Source organism: Oryzias melastigma, linkage group LG12, assembly GCF_002922805.2.
Source record: "Oryzias melastigma strain HK-1 linkage group LG12, ASM292280v2, whole genome shotgun sequence".
NCBI lineage: Eukaryota > Metazoa > Chordata > Actinopteri > Beloniformes > Adrianichthyidae > Oryzias > Oryzias melastigma.
The window spans coordinates 5,314,049-5,323,143 of NC_050523.1; the positions used below are offsets into that span (position 1 = coordinate 5,314,049).

The 9,095-nt window shown below is 37.5% G+C and overlaps 1 long non-coding RNA gene across 1 annotated transcript in view; it reads left to right on the forward strand.

The window, feature by feature from the left end:
* Positions 1 to 6,716, forward strand: part of LOC118599476 — an 8,723-nt gene extending 2,007 nt beyond the window's left edge. Inside the window, exons 2-3 of the long non-coding RNA XR_004948855.1 lie at positions 930 to 1,050; positions 6,310 to 6,716. This is a non-coding gene — a long non-coding RNA (uncharacterized LOC118599476). The remainder of the gene's footprint in view (positions 1 to 929; positions 1,051 to 6,309) is intronic.
* The last annotated feature ends 2,379 nt before the right edge of the window (positions 6,717 to 9,095 follow it).

A 9,095-nucleotide genomic window follows, 5' to 3' on the forward strand; every position in this document is an offset into this window, starting at 1 on the left:
CCTCTGTCAGTAAACACAACAGTACGATATAACATTTCACACTAGCAGAAATTAGGAGCAAAGAGAAAAGCAAACATGGGAGAATTTGGGAGCGGGATATTTTGGAAAAGAAATCCTGTGTTTGTATTAACATTTCACCTTTGGGAAAACTTCTGTCACTGACAATTTAAAGGGCGGGCAGCCAAAATCATGTCAATTTGCTGTTACACTGGTATTTATGACTTTATTGAATTAGAGCGAAAAAGTCTGTGGAGGGTCGAGATGTTTGGGGAATAAAGAAAGAACAGGAAGTGGTTTCCAGCGAGGACAGAAACTCGGCACTTATTTTTGTTTCAAATGTCCGTCCACATATGGTCCTGGTTGTGGCCTATATTCAGAGAATCTTAGCGGTGACCCGTGACCCGGCTTCTCAGACTGACATAATTTTGGCCGTCTTGTTCTGGGTTCTGTTCAACCCCGTGTCCCTGAAGTTCAAGGGTCACCTCCAGGGAGCAGCAAATTAACCCAATGTGTCAAATCTGGCATGACACCATGTTCAGTTTGAACACTTTCCACCTCCACACAGGTGGAATTTTTCCCTCTTTCGTCTGCTTGGGGCTGAATTGAAATCACCCCCCACCTCCTCCAGTTTGATTTTATCTCCTTTTCTTTTCTGACTTCTCTTTTTTTATTTAGGGGGGGTACCAGCGTCTGATCTCACAAACCGTTTCTATTGCAGCCCAAATCCTCCTTTCTCTCTGCAGTTAAGACGTTTCAGTTCAGCTGTCACAAATTATGTTCGCCTGCCCAGCTGTCAAAACAGGGGGGGTGTCCCTTTCATTCCACCTCACATGCTACGAAAGGAGAAGGGAGCGAGGGGGAGGAGGGGGGGCTTTAACGCTCGTGTTTGGACACAAGCAATTATCTCTAATTATTGTTTTTCTTTTCAGTTTCCCTGTCCCGATGGAGGTCCGACCAGACGAACATGCAATAATCCGCTCCAGTCGTCCGGGATCAGCGGGCCTTCCAAGTCCGGGCTCGGTCCCGGGACTCTGCGGCTTTCATCTCAATGTGAGTCAGGAGTTGATTCAAACATGTAGTGATGGGAGAATTAACCCCAGAGACCCAGCTTTCAATGGGCTCAGCTAAGAGATTATATGTGTTGATGGCAGGCTTTTATATGCACTGGGCTTTTCAGAACTTTAGCTGTTAAATCAAGGCACCGCAGTCAGGTTCCTCACCTCTATATCTTCATATACAGAGCATCCTTTATCCCCCTTTGCAACTTTCCTCGTAGATTAAAACCATTTGCAGGGAAAGAGAAAGAGCTGCAGCGTTTTTTGCAAACTCTCATCAGACTGCCACTTTGAGTTTACATTTGTTGTGCAGCTTTTCTAATTCCCATGACCATCACTGAGCCTCTGGGGCTTCATTTTTCCAGTGCAACGTGGGGCTTAAAGTTGTTTGCAAATATTCAACAGAACATAAACAAGCGGCTAATATCGGATGAATCGGATCATTTGTGTGATTGAAAGTAGTAACAGTTTTAAGTCTATCCTTTAGTAAAATAAACACAAAAAAGTGTTTGCGCTACCTTATGCTGAACAAATTTAACATGCTGGCCTCAAAAAAAAATATGGGTGGAGTTATTTTTAACAGTTTTGTGGGTATTTTAGGATATCTCAAGGGTCTGCAATGTGGCAGATTTTCTATTTTTGAACAAATTCAATCATTTAAAGTTTGCCTCATGGTTTTAAGATACAGTAGGGGTCACTTAATTAGTTCTGATTTAGTTTTTGTTGGTTATATTTAGGAATTTGTGTCTGAAATGCTCCAGAAACTGTAAAATAAACCGTTTTTTATTTATTTATCATTGATGACTTTTACAGTTCCTACTGCGTTTGCTGCATTGACATGATCCTATGGTGTAGGATGTCTTTTATTTTGAAAGGAGGTCATGCAAAGCTCTGCCAAAAGTTATAAACTATTTCATTTTTTTTTAAATACTGTTTTTTCTTCAGTGTGATGTAGCGTCTTTTCATAAACACCATTAATAACATAAAGTGTTGCATAATGACGCCAACTTGTTTTTCTCTGTCTCAGAAACCACTTGAATTTTTACATTGTTTCATAATCGATTAAAGAGTTACAGTAGTTGAAAGATTGTCAATGAATGTCACAAACAGGCAGTCAGCTGGTTCCACATGCAGCAGGTTTATTAGCTCAGACAGGAACTAAGAACGGCTAAAAGTCAGCAAAACTAGATCAGGGTCAGACAGGTAGAGGTCAATTACGAGGAGCATCAAAGAGAATGGAGGAGTCAGGGTCCAGGTGAGGGTCAGGGCAGGCAGAAGACAATTGGAGATAAAGCAGAAGATCGAGTCCAGTTAGAAATGCTCGGTAATGCAGGCAGGGTGGCACAAACAATACTTCGCACAGTGCGCTGGGGTTGCTGGGAGATGTAGTATCTTCGGTACTCTGGAGATAGCTGGTGACCTGAGGAAGAGACAGAGGTCTGCTTCCTGACATAAGCGGTAATAAGCTTACAAATGTACGAAGTACAAGTGCAAAGTATTATATTGCAAGTTGACTTAAAATGATCTGATCCCACTTTTTCAATCACTGTAGCTGCTACAAAAGATAATGCAGTAAAACAAAATCCATGTGATAATATATCCTGATATTTCAAAATAAGATATTTACTATGCATTTGAAATTTACATAACAGATTCTGCTTTATTTTTGTACAAACAGGCTGTCATTTATTTTAAAAAGTTCAATCAACTTTGAACATATTTCTGTAAAGGTTGTGAAAGTGAATAACTGCAGAAAACAATTAGTTACATTTAAAACATCCTTCTCTGTTGATTTTGACTCTTCTGTAATGATCAATTTTTATTATGAACAGGTATTTATGAAGAATTTTACAAAGAAATTGATTATTTAAAAGGCAAAGTTCAGAAAGTTCAAGTTTTTGTACTTAAACAAGACTATTCAGGCTAACTTCAAAGTATTCCCAGTGGTCTTTTAATTATGGTGCAATTTTTTGCCAAAATGTAGAAAACTTGAGTTGTTTTCCAAGACATAGTTTCTGCAAAGCAGCAGTGGTTAATTAAAAAGTTGCTTCAGAGTTGGTGTGGAACAACCCCGCCGAGCAGTAAGCTTGTGGTCCGCGCAAAATATTTCCTATATCATCAATATGACCCTTTTTAAACTGCATTTTTTTTAATCTCCAAAAATTTAATTTTAAGTTTCTTAAATGTCGTCTATAATTTCCACAAGAACACGTTAAAAGCACCAAAAACACAATTTTCATCAGTGAGTTTATAATAGTTTGTTTTTCTGTAATTCATTTTACATGCTCAGAAATGTTATTTTTTCAATACACCAATAACTCACTCCTCATATTTTCAATTTCCAAGATCAGTGGCCAACAGTTTTTTAAGACCCAAAAGATTCAAATTAGAAAAAATGTAACATATGCTTTTGGATTTTTTGTGTTTATTTCAAGAAATTAATAATATACACAGGTCATATGACATATCTACTAAAATAAAAAAAACTACTTTTTAAAATCATGTCTGAAATGGTTTATTGGTTCATTTCAAGCAACAAAAAAAGACAAAAAATAAATATATATAAAATCTAGTTATTAAAATATATTTTGTATATTTTCCGTGACTTGTGACTATACACCAGGTTGGAGAAAAAAATAAAAAGACATTGTCAAAAAAAATAAAAGTAGCACCAAAAGGGCAAAGTTGAAGTCTAATAAAGTGTAGAATACACTAACAACTCCATTTAAAGCTGATCATAACGACAAAACCTCCACCTCACTTTGTATTTGGTCACTTTTTTTACAACTCTCTATGGCCTACTGAACATTAGAAGGACCACCAAGGTCAACATGTATGGTAGATCCATGTAAAAATCTACTGTGCTCTGCTTTTATTGTGGAATATATTAGTCTGTAAAAGTCATCTGACTCAATGAGAACTACTCAACTGAGCTCAGCCTTGTAGCTATAATCTTTTCATGTGCTGGAGAGACTAAGACCTGAACCTCCATAGGAGACACAGACGTTACACTAAATGGGTGATAGATACACATGAGGTAATACAATTTAACAAATCTTTTTCTTCCACATTGTTTAGCAGTTTGAGGATGGTTAAAATGTGCCACATGGATATATATTTACAGCTATTTAATTAAAGAAAATTTACATTTTTTTCACTTTTTCAGTACACATTGGATTATAAGGCACATTGAGTCTTATATTTTTGGACCTGTGTGAAATATAAGGCCCAAACGATCCACATGCTACATGTTAGCCACTTAAGAGACCTTACGCCTGGTTCACACAGAAGTTCTGCGGAACGGAGGCTGCTTCCATACAGCCCCCTTGTTAACTTTTGGTGTAGTTCACACCAGACGCAAAGCGCCATGGTCCTCCGCGGCTGGTTTACGCAGGTCAGCCTTCGTTTTGTCGTCTAGTCTATTTTTGCACGAGCGACCCGCGTCAATCTGGGCAAGAAAGTTATGCCAAGACACAAAAAAAATATGGTCAGTTATTAAAATATAACATTTTTTTCTCAATAAAATACCACTATTGACAAGTGTGATCATAGTTTTGTATCTAAACAGACTTTAGAGAGGAAAATACAGTATTCTGTGATTCCGCATGCTATCCGCTGCACGGTGCTTCCGCGTGCGATGTGAACTCGGCGTTTAAGTATTTCAATACCTGTAACTCCCAAACTTAACTTGAAAAAACATGAGAAAACAGCCTGTTACCGCTAAAACAATTGTCACTGACTACGCTAATTCCAAACCCTGTTAGTAACACTTTAAAAAACCAGTCCGACATTGCTACGTTATATTAGCATCTTTACAATAACATTCAACCTTGTTTGTTTGCAACATGTAAAAAACACGGCTGATATTACTAAAACAAATTACTACACAAACTCCCAACATTGTTAATAACACGTAAAAAAAACACAGTCTGACACCGCTACATGTTAGCCATGTTAGCATATTTACAATAACACTCAACCTTGTTAGCAATATTTAAAAATAGCCTGTTACCGCTGAAACAAACATTACTGCAACTAGGCTAATATCCAACCTTGTTCGTGACATAAAAAAATACAGTTCGACACAGTTACACGTTAACCATGCTAGCATTTTTAAAAAAACATTCAATGTTGTTTGCAACACATAAAAGATAGCTTGTGACAGCTAAGACAAACATTACTGTGACTGCGTTAAATTCCAACCTTGTTCGTGACAAAAAAAACTTTCGGACCTAGCTGCGTTAGCATATTTATAATAGCACTCAACCTTGTATGCAACATGTAAAAAGTACAACTGATACTGCTAACACAAGTAACTACACTAACTCCCAGCATTGTTACACCGACGCCGCTACATGCTAGCCATGCTAGCATTTTTACAATAGCAATCTTGTTTGCAACACATAAAAATGGATTGTTACAGCTAATACAAACATTCCCTTTGACTATGCTAACTCCCAACCTTGTTAGTAACACATGAAAAAAAACCACAGCCAGTATATATTTTGTGTTTATATAAAGCATAAAATAAACCACATTATTATCTAATTGTGTTTTATAGGAGAGGAATAAGTCTTGTCGACTCTTCTTCCCATTACATTTTTCTCAAAGATGGTTCCTTTTAGGCGGTTTTGCACTCACACCCCCTATCCTTTCCTATTAATTTCCCTCTCTTTAGGTCTGATCCGCTTCTTTTTGTGTCCTCTCCTCACAGTGGAGACATTACATGGTAAATCTCCATTGTCCTCCCTTGGAGTCTGTGTGTAATCTCTCTTGTCAAAGGGAAAATTTGGCGATTAGCCCCTGCAAATTACAAGGGGCGATCAATGTTTCTGTTCAGCCTTCATTAACTGCTAACAGGGCTCCGTCAGAACCACCCACACTACCGGGACCTTCAACCTCTCACCCCTGACACCTACCAAAGTTGTCTCCCAAAGCAAAGTTTTCTCTCTGGATCTTTTTTGTGTTTCCCTAATGCTTTTGGAATTAAAGTTCTGCCGTGTTAAACTGCAGTCAGATAAAGGGTATTTCTTTTAGACAAACAGGGGAGAGCAGCTGTTGGTGTAATGCAGTAAAGTTGGGATCGTGTGCGACATCATTTGGGAAGGCTCACATCTCTTGAAACGTTGTGATGATGGGAAAAGAACACAAAGTGTCACTCAGGAGCATGACATGCCGACATCGTGCTGAAGACCACCCGTATGAGATATTACGCTGGACAAACAGAAGATTTTACTGGTGTAATATCTTGCAGATGGGGGTCAGCCTGTGAAGAAGGCACATCAGACTGGGGTCATCTATGATGCTGGTCAACTGGTCATTTCTCCCGGCCTATTAACCACCTGGGATCAGTATGTTTTGTCAGCTTTTCCTGAGGTTTGGGTTTCATTTGCCATGCTTTGAAATCAAACACGCGCAGCCCACACACGCCTGGAAACAAAGCTTTCTCTGACAAACACACCTAAACATTTATGTACTCTGAAGTCTGATTCAACAACCAAACTCTTGTATGTTTGAGAAAACACATGTTAAGAGGCTCGTGACTCATGCCTGCAGATGTATGGATTCATAGGACGTTCAAAGCATGTCTTCACTTATCTTCTTTTTTCTTCCTTATGCAAACCGTACTCTGTCTTTATTGGTTAAAGAGACATTTTGGGAGTTTTGTGAGCTGTTTATGTTGCAGCAAAATTATACATTTACAGTAAACGTCATCTTTGGACCAAAGTCTTTTGATGCATTCACAGCAAACACGATTTACGTTTCAAGTTTGCGTCAGCTGAATCTTTTGACGCACGTCAAATTTGCTGCTGGACGCTTTCGGAAATTTGTTTATAAACTAGACACTTGCGTGGGAGGAGCTACTGTCAAAAATGTTTCACCTCATCACTACATTTATATCTCACATATAGTCTATGCAAGGAAGACACGGATGATGTTGAGAGATCAGGTTTATTTTATTTTGAAGGGCTCTACAAAGATGTCGGTGATCATGTCTCCATGTCTGGGTTGATGAGATCATTCACAGACGGCCGCTTTCAGCGGTACTTCTGTCTCGCTGTGACCCACTTTAAAATCCGCTTTACACATAAAGTAAAACATCGGATCAATTAGCAAAAGTTGTGTAATTTTTTACATTTGAAATGATTAGTTTTTACCATATTCAAATTTTGAGTTGATGATTCACTCTTACTAATATTTTTAAATGTACAGGTAACTCACAGAGTTACAGAGTTTTTGTTAAAATAAAAAGAGTAAAACTAGAGAAACTTTTCATTATTGTCTCAATATACATAAGAAAAAAATTGTAAAATTCAGGAAGAGAACAATCAGATTGTCCTCCATGTATGTTTTGGAGTTAACCCTCTAATCCAGGCATGTCCAAAGTGTGGCCTGTGGGCCAAATGCGGCCCCACTTAAATGTCCAATGGCCTTCAGACACCTTTTTTAAAATCAATATAATTTTAGCATTTACTAAAAACAGTGTATATATTTTTTATTGATTGTGATTGACAAAATTACATTTTCATATCCACCATGAAGAGGTGCTAATAAATGAAACATACCATCTACGGCTTGCTAACTGGGAATGATCAGTGTGAAAATTGGCAACTTGATGGGGATTTTGATTAGAAATATAATATTTAGATGTTTTGGTTCTATGGTAAGAAATGAAAACTATGCAATTGCAGTAAAATGTTCATTAAATAGTTCATTTAAATGTAGTGTTGTTAAAATAGCTAAAACAATGTCAGATAAATGGGCTGGCCCTCACACATTTTCACCTTACCAATTCTGGCCCGTCTTTGGAAAAAGTTTGGACACCCCTACTCAAATCGCAACATGTTATGGGCTAAAGCTGAGTCCTTAATTGGTTGACTTGAATTTGTCGCCAAATATTGAAATTCTATTTCTGCTCCCAGACTGGAGCGCCACGCCCGACACCTAAAACGGGACCTGACTTAACCCTTTAGGAGTCGCTGGTGCGTTAATGTGGCAGGCCATAAGAGGGCGGAAAAGTATGGAGAGAAAATAGACTCACCTCGATTTGTCCGTGTATAATTCTCGATTTGTGCCTAACTTTGGATTTGAGCATGCACAATTCTTGATTTATAACTCATACAATACATTTCTACATATGTATGAAAATAATTAAATATGCAATTTTCAAATGTTCAAATTAAAATTACAACACCTTAAAACTAAATTATGCACAAATCTTTAAAAATTACCCACAAATCGCTTGTTACGGACACACAAAATCTAATGTGAGACTCGTTTCAGGTCTCTGAGAAAGATGAGATTCGTGAGTAAATGATGCGTTTAGATGTTGCTACAATGTTGGGTTATCACAGTTTTTTTATCAGCCGCTTTGAGTTTAGATTGTGACTAATATCTGATGAAAACTTGACATTTTCCAACTTTCTCAAACAGATATGCCCAATAATTAATATTAAAAAAGTATAAATAAGCATTTTTGAGACACAAATCGCACAGAACTCACAAATCAAGAATTACACATGCACAAATCTGGGTGAGTCTATTTTCTCTCAATAGAAAGCAACCAACGCCACAATTAAATGGTAGTATTTGCTTAAAACAAACCTATACTAACTCATAAACATATGATTTTTTCAAAGAAATAAATCTAAGGTCGGCTCCATTAAAACAATTTGATATGGCCTAATTTATTAAACATTTTTATGTGATAAATTTGTCTCTATATAAACAAAATGAAATTAACAACATGAACAAAAATATAACCATAAATGAGGATTAACCCTTTTACTTAATCACTATAGCTCTTAAATCGTTGACACAATTTCCGTAATTCCAGTGAAATCTGAAGTGCAGAGAAGCAGCCGAGCCCTGATGTGCAACACTTTCAAGTGTAAATGCGATCAGCGTATTATGTTGTGGGGAAAAGTAATTTTGTGGCATTGAGCAAAACTTTACCTTTGTAATGCAATGAAAAACCCATATGAAATGTTGCTTTCCTTCGCATCAGAACCAGCTGTTGATCGGTTGATTTACAGAACG